Here is an 18,995-nt window from a genome sequence, read left to right as displayed (position 1 = left end):
TTTACCAGCTTTACTGGTACCCGATATAGAAGCACCAACATATATTAACAAACTTCTGGAGGACTTCAAAGGAGAAATCGACAGCAGTACAATCATTGTGAGGGTCTTCAACACCCTGCTGACATCACTGGATAGATCCTCTAGACAAAAAAATTAACAAGAAAATACACTGTCAATGATGCACTAGATCACATTAATTTATTGGATACCTACAGAGAATTACACCCCAAACTGCAGAATTGACATTCTTCTCAAGTGCACATGGGACATTCTCAAAGAGAGACCACATGTTAGGACACAAACTAAGTTTCTACACATCCAAGAAGACTGAAATCATATCAAGCACCCTGTCAGATCACAATGGCATGAAACTAGAAATCAATGACAACAAAGACACGCAAAAACCTTTAAACACAGAAAGAATAAATAGCATGTTATTAAACAATGAATGGGTTACCAATGAGATCAAGGAATAAATAAAAAACTTCCTGAAAACCAATGAAAATGAATATACATCAATAAAATATCTATGGGATGCAGTGAAAGCCATTCTGAGATGGAAGTTTATAGCGCTACAGGCCTACTTCAATAAGCAAGAAATATTTCTAATGGAGTATATAACCTCACAACTTAAAGAACTAGAAAGTAAACAAAAAAGGAAAACACAAACAAGTTGAATGAAAGAAATACTAAAGATCAGAGGAGAAATAAACAATATAGAGATTTTATAAAACCATTCAAAAGATCAATGAAACAAAGAGCTGGTTCTTTGAAAAGATAAACAAGGTAGATGAACCCATAGCTAGACTCACAAAAAATAAAACAGAGAACTCAAATAAACAAAATCAGAAATAAAAAAGAGGTAACAAGCGATACTACAGAAATACTAAGGATCATTAACAAATAATATGAACAATTATGTGCCAACAAATTGGATAATCTAAGCAAAATGGACACATTTCTAGAAATGCGTGGTCTCCTCAAACTGTACCAGAAAGAGGTAGAAAACTTGAACAGACCAATAACAACTAAGGAAATTGAAGCTGTAATTAAGAATCTACCAGCAAGCAAAACCCCAGTCCCAGATGGCTTCATGGAGGAGTTTTACCGAATATTCAAAGAAGAACTAACCCCCATTCTTCTCAACCTAGTCCAAAAAATTCCAGCAGAGGGAAGACTTCCAAACTAATTTTATAAAGCCAGCATAATGCTAATTCCAAAACCAGATGAAGACGTACAAAGAAAGAAAATATTTCTGATGAACATAGATGCCAGAATCCTTAATGACATATTAGCAAATCACATTCAGCAATACATTAAATAATTATTCACCCTGACTAAGTCAGATTCATCCCTGGGGTGCAAGGCTGGTACAATGTTTGCAAATCAAAAGATAGGATATACCACATAAATGATATGAAAGATAAGACCCATGTGGTCTTATAAATAGACACGGAAAAAGTATTCGACAAAATCCCACCCATTTCTGATAAAAATGCTCAACAATGTCAGAATAGAGAAATCATATCTGGACATAATAAAGCCAATAGATAAAAAACCTACAGCCAACATCACACTCAATGGGAAACAGCCTAAAGCATTTCCCTTAAGAACAGGAATGACACAGGGATGCCCACTCTCACCACTCTTATTTAACATAGTACTGGAAGTCTTAGCCACAGCAATTAGACATGAAGAAAAAAATGAAAGGGATACAAATTGGAAAGGAGGAAATGAAATGTCATTATTTGAAAATGAAATGATACTGTACATAGAAAACTCTAATGACTCCATCAAAAATATACTAGATTTAATAAATAAATTTGGCAGGTAGCAGGATACAAAATTAACATCAAGAAGTTGATGGCATACTTATATACCAATAATGAACTCACAGAACAAGAAACTATATATATATTTACCATTGCAACAAAAAATTAAAATACCTAGGAATAAACTTAACCAAAAAAGAAAAGGACCAATTTGCAGAAAACTACGGGACATTGGGGGGAAAAAAAAGAGGAAGATATTTTTAAAAACTGGAAGCATATACCTTGTTCACATGAAACTACAAGATATTGAACCCAAGACAATCCAAAGATTCCATGCAATTCCCATGAAAATACCAATGACATACTTCACAGAACTAGAACAAATATTTCAAAAGTTTATATCTAAACCAAAAGGACCCCTAATAGCCACACTGATCTTGAAAAAGAAGAACAAAGAGGGATCACATTACCAGATTTTAAGTTATACTACAAAGCAACTGTAATCAAAACAGCCTGGTACTGGCACAACAACAGGCATATAGATCAGTGGAATATAATAGAGAACCCAGAAATGGACCCAAGGTAATATTCTCAATTAATATTTAATAAAGGGGGCAAGAGCATACTGTGGAGTAAAGACAACCTCTTTAATAAATGGTTTTAGAAAAATTGAACAGCTACATGCAAAAAGATAAAACTAGACCATCAACTTACACCATACACAAGAATAAACTCAAAATAGATAGAAGACTTAAGTGTGGATTAACTTAAGACTTGTTAATCCATAAAAATTCTATTAAAAAAAGTAGAACCTCCGTATTTCAATCAGCCTGGGGGGGAGGGGACCACCTGATCCTGTCATGTACGCTGGGCTTCCTAGTGCTCAAGCCACCCCGCATGTTCCCCAGGGCGGCCCACCGGTTCCAGGAGGGAAAAGGCCAATCAACAGATGAAAAATATTTAACAATCACTTAACTATATGAGAGCATCTTTCAATTTCAGGCCAAATACCAAGAAAACGTTCTTGCTCTTTAATTGATGCGCTTATGCTGCCACCTAGTGGAAGAATGCTCCATAAATGTAGAATAAAATCCAGAAGTGGTCTTTAAATACTGATATACTAAATCGAATGTATTATTTAAAATTAATACATGTTAATTGTAAAAAAAAATTTGAGTACCCACTAAAGGACACCAAAAATCAGCCCTCATCTCATTTTGCCATTGGTTCAGTATTCTGAGCTCCTACCCATGGGAGATAGACCAAGTGGTGGTTTTTCTCTCTGTAATAAGTCAGCTTTTCTAATCTGTGGGTGCTAACTTTTAACTTATTTTTGATACTGGATTCTCGCTTTGTCACCTATCATCAAGTCTCTTTTTTCTTGTAAGATACTAGTAATTTTTAAATTTTTTATTTATTAATTTGTTTTGATATAGATAGTTCTCATTCCCCCCCCCCCCCCATTGATACCCTCCTCCTCTTCCCACCAACCCTATCTTCAGGTTGTTGTCTATGTTCATTGGTCATACATACATGCATGTAAGTTCTGTGGTTTATCTTACAAACCCCTCCTCCTCTGAGGCCTGTCAGCCTTTACTCCACATCCATGTCTCTGGGTTAATTTTGTTCAGCAGTTTGCTAAGTTAATTATATTCCACAAATAAGTGAGATCATTTGATATCTGTCTTTTCCTGATTGGCTTATTTCACTTAGCATAATACTCTCCAGGTCCTTCCATGCCATTTCAAAGGATAAGAGATCTTTATTTCTTACAGGTGCATAGTGTTTCATTGTGTACGTGCACCACCAATTTTAATCCACTTATCTACTCATGGACACTTAGGTTGTTTCCAAATCTTAGCTATTGTAAATAGTGCTGCTATGAACATAGAGGTACATATATTCTTTCTCACTGTGTTCCAGGTTTCTTTGGGTATATTCCTAAAACATGGCATCACTGGGTCAAATGGCCATTCAATTTTTAACTTTTTGAGGTAACACCATATTTGACCTGTCATATACTGTGGTTGCTTTAAGTTGTTTTTCTTGATTTGGTTTTAGTTTTGTATTCTGCTATGATTTTAAAAGGTTGCAATGAACCTCATATATAGTATGTGAATATACATATCTTGGTGAAATTACGTAACTCTTTCTATAGTGCATATTCCAAACTGGGCTGTTTTGAGTAGTACAAACACTTTTAGTTTAATGGATATAGCCCTGGCCATCTATCTAGCTGTGTTGGTTAGAGCATCATCTCCATTGGCTAAGGTTGCAAGTTTGATTTCTGGTCAGGGCACATACTAGAATAAACAGTGAAGGCATAAATAAGTGGAACAACCAAATGATGTCTGTCTGTCTCTTTCTTCCTGTGATTCTTTCTCTTTCTCTGCAAAAACAATCAATAAAAACGTTTTTAATAATATTTCTACTGACTCTTTACAGAGAGAGGATGGGAGAGAGAGAAACATAGATGGCAGAGAGAAACATGGATCGGTGCCTCCTGCACTGCCCGTTCTGGGGATGGAGCCTGCAAACTCGGCCTGTGCTCTGACCGTGAATCAGACTGGGACCTCTCAGTAAACGGACAACGCTCACTCGACTGAGACACACCGGCCAGGCAATAAAAAGTTTTTTAACAACCACTGAACTATAAAACAGCCACATTCAATTATTGACCAAATGCGGTGAAACCATTTTTTCTATTCATTTGATATGTTTATGCTGCCATCTAGTGGAATGATAGAAGAATGCTCTATGAATGTAGAAGACTCTGCAAGTGTTCACAATATGCCATGTAAGTGGGTTCGATATCTGCTCAGGGCTAATACAAGAATCAACAAATCAATGTATAAGTAAGTGGGACAACAAATGATTTCTCTCTCCCTCTCAGTTTTTCTTTCACTCTCTCCAAAGTCAATTAATGAAAATAATTTTAAATCACTAAACTGTAAAACAGTTAAGTTCAATGTCAGACCAAATACCCAGAAATCATTCTTTCTACTTATTGTATGTGCTGCCACCTGGTGGAAAATCAAAGAATGCGCCCTGGCCGATTTGGTTCAACTGTTAGAGCATAGGCCTGTGGTCCAGAGAGACCAGTGTTCAGTTCCCGCATAGGGCATGTACCTCTGTTGTAGTTGGCCCCTGATTGGTCCTCAGAGTGGCAGCTACTCCATGTGTATTTTTCACATTGATGTCCCTCTCTCTCTCTGTTCCTCTCTCTCCCTCCCACTCTATCTGAACAAAAAATGGAAACATGTCTTTGGGTGAGGATTAAAAAAAGAATTGAAGAATGCTCTATGAACATAGAATTGGGGATAAAATCCATGTGTTCATTACATACTGAGAGTTACTACATATAAATTATTATTAAAAATAATCCTCGCACAATTTAGGAAATTTACAATACCTAAAAATGTAGAAGGGAAAAAAACTTACCAATAATGTCACTTTGCCATTGTTTCACGATTCTGAGTGCCTGGGCAGGGGAGATAGAAAGATCAAGATGCAGTTCTCTCTGTACAAAGTCAACTTTTCTGCTCTTTGGGTGCTAACCTTAAACTTAGTTTTGATACTTGAATTGTGCTTTGCTCATTTATCATCAAGCCTCTCTTAGAAAGTAAAATTTAGCCCAGCCAGAATGGCACACTGGTTGAGCATGGGCCCCTTGCAACAAGAGGTCACACGTTGGATGCCTGGTCAAGGCACGTGCCCGGGTTGTGGGATGAATCTCCACTAGGGGGCATGCAAGGGGCAGCCAATAGATGTATCTTTCTTCCTTTCCCTCTCTCAACAAAACATCAATACAAACGTTTAAAAAATTATTAAAATGTAACCCTGTTCAAGTTCTTTAGTTGCTTTAAGTTCGGTTAGTTGTTCCAGGATTTTTGTTTGTTTATTTTTAAAAATTTTATATTTATTATTTCAAGTATGACAGATGTCCCTCCTTTTTCCCTTCCTGATACCCTCCTTCCCGCTCCCCATATGCTCCCTCACCTTCACTGCACTGTTGTCTGTGTCCATTGGTTATGCATATATTCATATAAGTACTTCGACTTATATCTTGTTTTATTTTTTATTATGATATAAAATGTTGCAGTGAACATCTTATGGTATAATTATATGTGTGTGTTTTTTATTATTGTTATGATAAAAATATTGCAATAATAATCTTACATATATTGTAGTTCAGTTACATACCTATTTCTATGGCGTAAAATGCAAACGAGATCGTTCCGAACACTTCCTGCATTAGTAAATGTAACTGATATTTCCCTGGCCAGGGAGCTGAGTTAGGTGGAGGGTCATCCCGCCATGCCAAGTACACGGGCTCTATATCTTCCCAGGGCAAGTACAAGAATCAACTAATTAATACATAAAATAGTGAAACAACAGTTAGATATTTCGTTGTCTGGCTCTCTCTATCATTCTCTCTCTCTCTCTCTCTCTATCATTCTCTCTCTCTCTCTCTCTCTCTCTCTCTCTCTCTCTCTCTCTCTCGCTCTCTCAAAGATCAATCAATATATATTTTTTTAAATCTCTGAACTTTGTTACAGCCACGGTCAATTTCAGACCAAACACAAACTATTTTTGCTATTTATCCGATGGACTTATGCTGCCACCTAATGGACATATAGAAGAATGCACCATGAATGCACAATACTTGATAAAATCCAGGTGTGTTCTTTATATAATGATACAGAGACCACATATAACTGGGTACTAAAATTCTCATATGCTCACTTTAGAAAATTTCAAGTACGCAAACAAATAGAAAGAAAAAACTGACAAGTAAAAGCACTTTGCCTTTGGTTAAGGATTCTGAGTTCTGAGCACGGAGATTGATAAAAGGCACAGTGGTTCTCTCTGCATAAAGTCAATTGGCAGCTTTCTGGGTGCTGCCTTGAACTTAGTTGTAATAGTTGATCCTTGTTTTGCTCACCTATCGATCCCCTTTTAAAAATTTAAAATTTAGCCCTGGCGGTTTCGCTCAGCGGTTAGAGCGTCGGCCTGCGGTCCGCAGAGACCCGGGTTTGGTTCCCGCTAAGGGCACGTACTTCGGTTGCAGTTTGTCCCCGGCCCTGGTTGGTCGTGCGGGTGGCAGCCACTCGATGTGTCCCTTCACGTCCATGTTTCTCTCTCTCTCCCTTCCTCTCTCTCCCTCCTTCTCTATCTGTACAAAAAATGGAAAAATATCCTCGCGTGAGGATATAAAAAATAAAATAAATAAAAATAAAAATTTAAAATTTAACCCTATTCAATTACTTTGGTTGCTTTTAAGTTCTGTCTCTTGTTTCAAGGTTTTTGTTTGTTTGTTTGTTTGTTTGTTTGTTTTTTAAATCATGATGTAAACTCTTGCAATGAACAATGGGCTAAAACATCATCCCCAACACCCAAGGTTTCAAGTCTATTCAAGGTCAGAGATCAGAGGAGAAAGAAAAAGTGAATGCATAAATGAGTGCGCAAAAACGTGTTTCTCTCTCTCTCGTTGTCTCTCGTTTGACCTCTTTCAAATCCAATCCGTAGATTTAAAAAATTGTAATCACTGAACTTTATAACACCGATGTTCTTTTCAGACCAAATTCCATGAAACAATTTTTGCTATTTATTTGATGTGCCTGTGCTGCTATCTGGTGGAGTAATGAAAGAATGCTCTATAAGAAAAAACCTGACCAGGAATATTATTTTGCCATTATTTTAAGATTCTTAGTTCCTGAGAATGGGAAATAGATAAATGGTGCAGTCATTCTCTCTGTATAAAGTTAATTTTCAGCTCTTTGGGTGATAACCTGGAACTTAGTTGTGATACTTGATTCTTGCTTTGCTCACCCATCATCAAGCCTCCTTGTAAAAAAAATAGAATTTAACCCTGTTCACATATTTTGGCTGATTAAGTTCTCTCTCTTGTGTCAGGTTTTTATTTTATTTTTGTGTTTTTATCATAATATAAAATGTTGCAATAAACAACTGATTAAAACATTGTCTCCAAAACCCAAGGTTTCAGAATCAATCCTAAGTCAGAGAACATAGGAAAAAGAACAAATGAATGAATAAATAAGTGGGAAGAAAAACCATGTGTTTCTCTCTTTCTCTTTCTTGCTCTTGCTCTTTTTCTTTGTCACCTCCTTTCTCTCCAAAGTCAATCAATAGATCATAAAATTTAAAATCTCAGAGCTGGGGAAAATGTGCCTCTTCTGCATGAGAAGTGCAGGTCCTTCAGCTCTTGGCTTCATTCAAACAGGGAAACAAGACTGGTTGTTTTCAGTTCTGATTCTGAGGCTCGATTCCTCCATAAGAAAACTGAAGTTTCCAGTGCTGTAGGAGGAAATAAAATTACTTTTGATATTAAAATTTGGGTTGAGCTATTTTTTCAAAGTGATGACTTTGCCTCCAAAATGATGGCATGGTGAATGGATGCTACACAGACCATCTCCTAGGACCAAACAGAAATTACAACTAAAAGAAAGACAAATCATCAGGAAAAAGCAGCAGAAAAAAATCTGGAGAGGACCACATAACCAGGGACACTGAATCAAGCATGGTAGGTCTGTGGAGGCATGAGAGTGGGGCTAGGAGCCCACATACAGGAGTAGTCTCAGCTGTGAGCAGTGCCCTTGAGGGTTGAAATCCCAAGCTGGCTCCATGGCCCAGAGAGCCAGGACGGAGCACTGAACTGGCTACAGCCATTCACCTTGGGCTCTGGCAGAAGGAGGGTGGATTGAACTGGAACTGTGTGGGGACACTCAGAATTAGAAGGGTGCTCAGAGGTGTTGCTGAGTTGTAGCCATGAAGGACCATGGCCATCTTACTCCTTCCTGGGGAGAAGCAGCAGCCCTTCCCTCAAAGATTTAACCCCACACAGCTGGCCCAAAGAAATGCAAGTTGAGGCTCATTCACAACCAGCATCTGCCTCACCCTTGGGGTATCTTCTTACACTAAACACCTGAGGAAGTTTTTTATTTAACTAAGAACCCAAGGCTCCTCAAGTAACAGAGACTAATAGCCTCCAGGCAAAATGTTAGAGGATAAATGAACCTTTCCTGGGCTTGAAAATCTACCCAGGAAAGTAATATTTCACAGTGGTGTTTAATGTGGGTCAACCCATGCTCATCAAAACCAGTACTGGAGGCCACAAACAGCAGAACTTCAGCACCCACAGGAAAATTTTGCAAAAACCCACTGAGATAGCCAAAATGCTGAAACAAAGAAACAAATTCCAATTAAAAGAACAAGAGACCTCTTCTGGAGATGAGGTAAATGAAATGCATTTAAGCAAGTTATCAGAGGTAGAGTTCAGAGCCATGATCTTGAGGAAGCTCAACAGCATGAGTAAGTACTCCAATACTATGAGTAAAGATATAGAAGCATTGAAAACCAACCAAGTAGAAATGAAGAATGACATAGCAGAAATAAAGAATACATTGGAAGGACTAAACAGCAGAGTAGAGGAACCTGAGAACCAGATCAGTGAATTAGAAGACAGGGTAGAAAAAAAATCAACAAATCAGAAAACCAAAAGGATAAAACAATGAAAAACAGGAATATAGCTTAAGAAAACTGTGAGACAACTGGAATCAAAATAATATCTGAAGAAGAAGAAAATTAGCAAGGGTTAGAGGATATATGTGAAGAAATAGTGACAGAAAATTTCCCTAATTTGGTGAAGAAAGAAGGCATTCAAGTTCAAGAAGCACAGAGATATGCGAGTAAGAAGAACCCAAACAGGCCCACACCAAGACACATAGTAATTAAAAGGCCAAAAATTAAAAAGAAAGAGAGAATCCTAAAGGCTGCAAGAGATACGCAACAGGAAACCCCATAAGTCTCTCAGCCAACTTTTCAACAGAAACACTGCAGGCCAGAAGGGAGTGGCATTAAGTAATCAAAGTCATGAAAAACAAGAATCTGAATTCAACTAGTTTATCCAACTAGGCTATCATTCAAAATACAAGGTCAAATAAGGAGATTCCCAAACAAAAAATCACCAAGCAAACATATTAGCACCAAACCAGTACTGCAAGATATATTAAAAGAACTGCTGTAATTAGTAGGAAAAATAGGAAGAGAAATACAACCACACTGAACAAAGATGACAATAAATAAGTACATATCAATAATCAACCTAAATGTAAATGGATTGAATGCTCTATGACACAGAGTACCTGATTGGATAAGAAAGTTATCTCATTTAATTTTTTATTTTTATTTATCTATTATTATTATTATTTATTATTTTTATTTTATTTTTAATTTTAATTTAATTTTTTGTTACATATGTTTCTCCTTTTTTACCCCATTGGCACCCCCATTCCCACCCACACCCGCCCCACCCCAGCTTTGTTGTCCATGTCTATTGGTTATGTATGCATGCATATAGGTTCTGTGGTTTATCTCCTCCCACCCACCCCCCACCCCTTTTTCTGACAGATGTCAGTCTGTGCCCTACTTCCATGTTTCTGGGTCTACCGTATTCCTCAGACTGTTATGTTCATTATATTACTTATATAAGTGAGATCATGTGGTATTTGTCTTTTTCTGCTTGGCTTATTTCATTTAAAATAATACTTTCAAGGTCCCTCCATGTCGTCTCAAAGGATAAGAGATGTTTCTTTCTTACCGCTGCATAGTACTCCATTGTGTATATGTACCACAGCTTTTTTATCCATTCTTCTACTGATGGACACTTGGCTGTTTCCAGATCTTAGCTATTGTAAATAGTGCTGCTATGAACATGGGGGTGCATATATTCTTTCTGATTGGTGTTTCAGGCTTCTTAGGGTATATTCCTAGAAGTGGGATCACTGGGTCAATTGGAAGTTCAATTTTTAATTTTTTGAGGTAACACCATATTGTTTTCCATAGTGGTTGCACCAGTCTGCATTCCCACCAGCAGTCCCCTTTTCTCCACACCCTCTCCAACACTTGTTGTTTGATAATTTGTTGATGGCATCCACTCTGACAGGTGTGAAGTGATACCTCATTGTTGTTTTAATTCGCATCTCTCTGATGATTAGTGATGTTGAGCATTTCTTTATATGTCTCTTGGCCATTTGTATGTCCTGTTTGGAAAGGTGTCTTTTCAGCTCCTCTGCCATTTTTTATTTGGGTTCTTTGTCTTTCTTTTGTTGAGTTGTATGAGCACTCTACATATATTGAAAATTAACCCCTTATCTGATATATCATTGGGAATGATGTTCTCCCATACAGTGGGTTGCCTTTCCATTTTGATGATTGTTTCTTTTGCTGTGTAGAAGCTTTTTGGTTTGATGTAGTCCCATGTGTTCATTTTTTTCTTTGTTTCTGTTGCCTTAGGTGATGTATCAGTGAAAATTCTGTTCCATATGATGTCCGAAATTTTGTTGCCAACATTTTCTTCTAGAATTTTTATGGATTCACGGGTCACATTTATGTCTTTTATCTATTTTGAGTTTATTTTTGTGTATGGTGTAAGTTGATGGTCTAGTTTCATTTTTTTGCATGTAGCTGTCCAATTTTCCCAACAACATTTATTAGAGAGGCTGTCTTTACTCCACTGTAGGCTCTTGCCACCTTTGTCAAATATTAATTGACCATATTGCCTTGGGTCCATTTATGGGTTTTCAGTTCTGGTCCACTGGTCTATATGCCTGTTCTTGTGCCAGTGCCAAGTTGTTTTGATTACAGTCGCTTTGTAGTATAACCTGATATATGGTATTGTGATCCCGCCTACTTTGTCCTTCTTTTTCAAAATTGCTGTGGCTATTCGGGTTCCATATAAACTTTTGAAGTATTTGTTCTAGTTCTGTGAAATATGTCATTGGTATTTTGATGGGGATTCCACTGAATCTATAGATTGCTTTGGGTAGTATGGACATTTTAATGATGTTAATTCTTCCAATCCATGAACAGGGTATGTGCTTCCACTTTTTTATATCTTTCTCTATTTCTTTTTTCAATATCCTGTAGTTTTCTGCAAATAGGTCCTTTACTTCTTTGGGTAAGTTTATTCCTAGGCATCTAAATTTTTTTTTGCCGTGATGGTAAATGGGATTGTTTTTGTGTTTTCTCTTACTGTGAGTTCATCATTGCTGTATAACAATGCCATCAATTTCTTGATGTTAATTTTGTATCCTGCTACTTTACCAAATTCATTTATTAAGTCTAGTAGATATTTGATAGAGTCTTTAGGGTTTTATAATATGACATGTATAATATCATGTCATCTGCAAATAATGACAGTTTTACTTCCTCCTTTCCAATTTGGATCCCTTTTATTTTTTCTTCCTGTCTTATTGCTGTGGCTAAGACTTCCAGGACTATGTTAAATAAGAGTTGCAAAAGTGGACATCCTTGTCTGGTTCTTTTTTTTTTTTTTTTTTTTTTACTTTTTTTTTTTTTAATCCTCACCCGAGGATATTTTTCCATTTTTTCTACAGATAGAATGGGAGGGAGAGAGAGGGAGAAACATCGACGTGAAGGGACACATCGAGTGGCTGCCACCCGCACGACCAACCAGGGCCGGGGACAAACTGCAACCGAAGTACGTGCCCTTAGCGGGAACCGAACCCGGGTCTCTCCGGACCGCAGGCCGACGCTCTAACCGCTGAGCCAAACTGGCCAGGGCTCTTGTCTTGTCCTTGTTCTTAATAAAAATATTTCTGGTTTCTGCCCATTGAGTATGATGTTGGCTGTAGGTCCTTCATATATGGCGTTTATCAGGTTGAAATATGATCCCTCTATTCCCACATTGCTGAGCGATTTTATCAGAAATGGATGCTGGATTTTGTCGAATGCGTTTTCAGCATCTATTGATATTATAATATGGTTTTTATTCTTCATTTTGTTTATGTGGTGTATCACATTTATTGATTTGCAAATATTGTACCAGCTTTGCATTCCTGGAATGAATCCCACGTGGTCGTGGTGAATAATTTTTTTGATGTATTGCTGGATCCGATTTGCTAGTATTTTGTTCAGGATTTTGGCATCTACGTTCATGAGGGATATTGGCCTGTAGTTTTCTTTCTTTGTAGTGTCTTTTGCTGGTTTTGGAATTAGAATTATGCTGTTCTCCTAGAACGAGTTTGGAAGTGTTCCTTCTTCTGGAATGTTTTGAAATAGTTTGTGGAGAATGGGTGTTAGTTGTTTTTTGAATGTTCAGTAAAACTCCCCCGTGAAGCCATCTGGGCGAGTCTTGATCACCTCTTCAATTTCCTTAGTTGTTATTGGTCTGTTCAAGTTTTCTATCTCTTCCCGGTCTAGTTTTGGGAGACTGTGTGTTTCTAGAAATTTGTCCATTTTGCTTAGATTGTTGAATTTGTTGCCATATAGTTGTTTATAGTAGCTGTTAACTATCTTTTGTATTTCTGTGGTGTTGGTTGTTACTTCTACTCTTTCATTTCTGATTTTGATATTAGGGTTTTCTCTCTTCGCTTCTTGGTGAGTCTAACTAAGGGTCCATCAATCTTGGTTATCTTTTCGAAAAACCAGCTCTTTGTTTCATTGATCTTTGAATTGTTTTTTATTTTGTTCTCTATGTCAATTATTTCTGCTCTGGTCTTTATTATTTATTTTCTTCTACTTGCTCTGGGGTTTTCTTTTTGTTTGCTTTCTAATTCTTTAAGTTGTGAGGTTAGGCCGTTAATTAGAAATTTTTCTTTTTTCTTGATGTAGGCCTGTAGTGCTATGAACTTCCCTCTCAGAACAGCTTTTGTTGTATCCCATAGATTTTTGTTTTGTTGTGTGTTTATTTACATTGGTTTCCAGGAAGTTTTTAATTTCTTCCTTGATCTCCTTGGTAACCCATTCATTGTTTAATAACATGCTATTTAGCCTCCATGTGTTGAAATGTCTTTGCATGTTCTTGTTGCAATTGATTTCTAGTTTCATGCCATTGTAATCTGTGAAGATGCTTGATATGATTTCAGTCTTCTTGAACTTGTAGGGATTTAGTTTGCGTCCTATTATGTGGTCTATCTGTGAGAATGTGCCATGTGCACTTCAGAAGAATGTGTATTCTGTAGTTTTGGGGTGTAATTCTCTGCAGATATCTATTAAATCCATTTGGTCTAGGGCTTCATTTAGGGTCTCTGTTTCCTTGCTAATTTTTTGTATAGAGGATCTATCCAGTGGTGTCATCGGGGTGTTGAGATCCCCTGCTATGATTGTATTGCTGTCAATTTCTCCTTGGATGTCTTCCAGAAGATTTTTAATATATTTTGTTGCTCCTATATTGGGTGTATATATGTTTATTAAGGTTATATCTTCCTGTTGGCTAGATCCTTTAATATGATATAGTGGCCTTCTTTGTCTCTAGTTATGGCCTTCATTTTGAAATCTATTTTATCAGATATGAGTATTGCTACCCCAGCTTTCTTTAGCTTTCCATTTGCTTGGAATTTTTTTTTCCATCCCTTCACTTTTAAGCTTTGTGAGTCTTTTGTTGTGAGGTGGGTCTCTTGTAAACAACACATAGATGAGTCATGCTTTCTTATTCAATCAGCTACTCTGTGTCTTTTTATGGGAACATTCAATCCATTTACATTTAAGGTGATTATTGATATGTACTTATTTATTGACATTTTTGTTTAGAGAGGTACTATTTTTCTTCCCATTTCTCCTGCAAATTAGAGCAGTCCTTTTAACATTTCTTGCAGTGCTGGTTTGGTGATAATGTATTCCCTTAGCCCCCCCCCCCCCTTTTTTTTTTTCTGGCTGGGAAGCTCTTTATTTGACCTTCTATTTTGAATGATAGCCTTGCTTGGTAGAGTAGTCTTGGATTCAGATCCTTGTTTTTCATGACCTTGATTACTTCATGTCATTCCCCTCTGGCCTGTAGTGTTTCTTGTGAGAAGTCAGCTGAGAGCCTCATGGGGTTTCCTTTGTAGGTAACCTGTTGCTTATCTCTTGCTGCTTTTAGGATTCTCTTTGTCTTTAATTTTTGGCAGTTTGATTACTATGTGTCTTGGTGTGGGCCTGTAATTCCAGTTTGGTCCTGGGAGATGGTCTGTTTATCTTTTTTTCACTCTGCCACCATTTTGGAATCCCTTGTTTAATTTTTTAAAGAACCAGCTTTTTGTTTCATTAATCTTTAAAAAAAATTTTTTTTTGGTCTTTACGTCATTTATTTCTACTCTGACTTTTACTACTTCTTTCCTTGTACTTGCTCTGATTTTTTTCTTTTCTTTTCTTTCTTTCTTTCTTTCTTTTTTTTTTTTAGATCTTTAAGTTGTAGGTTTAGAAAATCAACTAGAAATGTTTCTTGTTTCTTGTGGTAGGTCTGGAGTGCTGTGAACTTCCCTCTCAGGACTGCTTTTCATGCCATAAATTTGTGTTGTAGTGTGTTCATTTTCATTGGTTTCCAGGAAGTTTTTAATTGCTTCCTGGATCTTGTTAGTAACCCATTCATTGTTTAATGCCATTCTGTTTAGCCTCCAAGTCTTTGAATGTTTTTGTTATAACTGTGTTCTAGTTTCATGCCATTGTGGTCTGAGAAGATGCTTGATATGATTTCAATCTTTTTGAATTTGTAGAGACTTACTTTGTGTCCTAACATGTGGTCTATCTTTGACAATGCCCCATGTGCACTTCAGAAGAATGTATATTCTGCAGCTTTGGGGTAAAATGTTCTGTAAATATCAATTAAGTCCAATTGATATAGGTCATCATTTAAGAACTTTATGTCCTTGTAAAGTTTTTGTCTGAAAGATCTATGCAGTGGTGTAAGTGGAGTATTAAAGCCACCGACTAAGATCATATTGCTATTGATCTCCTCCATTAAGTCCTCCAGAAATTATTCATCATATTTTGGAGCTTCGATATTTGGTGCGTATATGTTTCCATGTGCTATATCCTCTTGTCAGAATGATCCTTTTAATATTATCTAGTGACCTTCTCTGTGTCTTCTTAGGGCCTCATTTTGAAGTCTGTCTTCTGGGATTAGAGGATCGCTACACAAGCTTTTTTGTTCCTTTCCATTGGTTTGGTAAAGCTTTTTTCCATCCCTTCACTTTCATCTTGCGTGAGCCTTTTTTTGTGAGGTGAGATTCTTGTAAACAGTATACATATGGGTCATGTTTCCTTATACAATCGAGGACCCTATGTCTTCTGTTTGGAGCATTTACATTATTTACACTTAAGGTTATTCTTGCTAGATAGTACTTAGTTGCCATTGTAAACTTATGCCTGTGTTCTTCTTTCTTTTTCTCTTTTTCTTCTTCCTCTTCTTACAACAGTCCCTTCTGCAATTCTTGCAGTGCTGGTTTGGGGGTGGAAAACTCCTTTAGTTTATTTTTATTTTTAATCCACGAAGCTCTTTATTTCTCCATTCAATTCAAATGATATTTTTGCATTACTTTGTATACTTAATTTGACTCACTTCTCACCTGCAGTGTTTTTTTGTGAGAACCAGCTGACAGTTTAACGGGAGTTCCCTTGTAGTTAACTTTCCGTGTCTCTCTTGCTTCCTTTACGATTATTTCTTTGTGTTCAATGTTTGCCATTTTTATTATAATGTGTCTAGCTGTGGGTCTTCTGGGGTTCATCTCCCTTGGGACTTTCTGTGTCTCCTGGACTTGTATGATATTTTCCTTCACTGGTTTAAGAAAGGTTTCTGCCATTATTTCATCAAACAGCTTTTCTATTCCTTTCTTTGATTCTTCTCTTTCCGGTACACTTATAATGTGAATGCTGTTATGTTTTGTAATATCCCACAGCTCTTTTAATCTCTCCTCCTGCTTTAAAAAAAATTTTTTTTTTCATTTGCTGCCTATTAGGGGTGATTTTCCTCTAACTTGTCTTGTAAATCACTGATTCGGGCCTCAGCTTCTTCTATTGAATCCTTCAAATGTATTTTGCATATCAGCTATGCCATTCTTTATTTCCTCTTGATTTTTATGTATAACTACTATCTTTTTACTCATTGCTTCTACCTCTTTTTTTTATAGCTGAAGTAGTTTCCAGTGAGCTCTTTATAATTCTTATTCAGTTGCTTGCAGTTCTCACCAAATTGAGCACCCTTATATTCATTGCTTTGAATTCTTTGTTTGACAAGTTGCTTTCTTCTAGTTCCTGTAGTTGCATTTCTGGTGACTCCGTTTTTTTTTTTTCTATTTGGTTGTTGTCTCTTTTTCTCACCATTTTAGCAAATTGCTCATTCAAAGCTTGGTGAGGGATGTTGGAATATGTACGCAGGTCAATGTGTACCAATTAAGGATGCTGTGCCCCTGTGTGGTATTAGTGTTTGGCTCCTCTTGTCTGCTGTGGGTGCTGATATGTTGTCTCCTGGCAGCTAGAATTGGTCTCTCGTGCTGGTCTTGACTCCCCAAGATTTATTGCTGCTTGGGCTGGGGCACCACTTTTGATGGGCTTTGGCTGATATTGCTGGGTATGAGTATTAGGTACTGATACGTCCTCCTATTGCTTGGGGGTTCGCCGGTTTGTCACGTGCCCTTCTGAGGTGTGGGGAGCTTCTGGGATGCTACTGGGGTGTGTGGAGTTCCACTAGTATACTGTTGAGGTATATGATTTCCAATGGCATGTTGCTGGGATTCATTGGTCCCTCTGGAATGTTGCTGGGGCATGTGGGTCCAGTTGGTGTCCTTCTGGGGTTTGTGGATGTTTTCAGTACGCTGCAGGGGTTTGAGGGATCCACTGGTGCACATCTTGGTTTTGTGGGTTCCTCCGGAATGCTGTTGAAATGCATGGGTTTTACTGGTGTACTGTTGTGGGACAATGCTGACCGTTGGGGCTCAGCTCCTCATCAGTCACTGCTGGGGGCCAGTGTCAGCTCTTGGTTCACACTGCTACTGCTTGGGGTTGCGCAGGTTTGTCGGGAGCCCTGCTGAGGTGTGGGGGCCTTCTGCTATGTTGCTCGGGTGTGTGGGTTTCCCAGTAAACTACTGTAGTGTGTGATTTCCAGTGACATGTTGCTGGGAGTCATTGGTCACTCTGGTATGCTGCTGGGGCTTGTGGGTCCAGCTGGTATCCTGCTGGGTTTCGTGGATTTTGTCAGTATGTTGCTGGAGTTTGAGGGTTCCTCTGGTATGCTGCTGTAATGTGTCTTACTGGTCTACTGTTGGGAAACAATGCTGACCGTTGGGGCTCAGCGGCTAATCAATCGCTGCTGGGGGCCAGTGTCAGCTCCTGGTTCGCACTGCTACTTCTGCTCCTGCTACTGCCAGGGGATGCTCCCGGGTCCCAGTCTTTTAGTGCTGGTGGGAGGTGAGGATGTTTTTCACCTGAGATTTTGCAGCTGCTGAGGGAAGGGGCCCCAATCTAGCTCCATTTGAGCAGTAGTCAGGGGCAGGTCTCAGCTGCCCTAGTCCTGATACTTGGTTTTGGGCACAGCTCTTGATCGGTATTTGCGGATGACCTGCTGTAAGCCTTGAGCCTGGTGTCTGGGCTGGGCCACTCACCAGTGCAGGCTTGTGGCCTGATGCCTAAGCTGGCCCTCCGCAGCAGTCACCCTGGGCCCAGTGGTGAGTGCATTCCACCACGGGCCTGGTCCTGGGCTTTGGGTTAGGTGTGTGCCACTGCAGCCCTGAGTCCTGGGGTGGGTGTGTGCTGCCACTGCCCTGGGTCCTAGGCTGGGAGTGTGCACTCGTGGGCTTAGGACTGGAGCTACCTTTGTGCTACTGGTGGCTAAGAATCTGGAGCCTGAGTCCCATGGCACCACTGCATCCACAGGCCTGGATGAGCATCAGCTGCTGAAGGGGTGGGGTTCAGCTCCCATCTGGTTTTGGCTACTGCTCCAGGCACCTACTATGTGCTGACTGTGCCAACAGAGCTGAGTTCACTGGACACATTGTGCAGAATGCTCTCTTGCACTCAGGTGGCTGGGCCTAAACTGATCCATTTCCTACTGCCTGGGAAGACCCAGGATCATCTAATATGGTGGAAATGCACAGCTGTGCTGGGGAAAGTTCACTGGCTTCCCAATTACCACAGAGCCTTCTGCTTTCCATCCACAGCAAAGGAACCTTCTGCATGTGTCTCTGCACTGCTCAAGGTTGGTCTTCCATGCTTACATCCACTCACACTCTGTCTCACTTGCTATCACACTCTCACATATTCACCCACACTCTGGTCCTGCCCATCGCCATCTTCTGTTTTATTTATTTACACACTTTCTGAGAGATTGAAACTTTCAAGTATGTTTTCTATTTTATTGACTGTATAGGATTCATGCTGCTAGTACATTTACACAGGTTTCAGGTGTACCATTCTGTCTTATTCATTTGG

The sequence above is a fragment of the Molossus molossus genome, unplaced genomic scaffold (assembly GCF_014108415.1).
Source record: "Molossus molossus isolate mMolMol1 unplaced genomic scaffold, mMolMol1.p scaffold_m16_p_30, whole genome shotgun sequence".
NCBI lineage: Eukaryota > Metazoa > Chordata > Mammalia > Chiroptera > Molossidae > Molossus > Molossus molossus.
The sequence above is the reverse complement of the archived record's forward strand: the minus strand, read 5'-3'. Positions refer to the sequence as shown.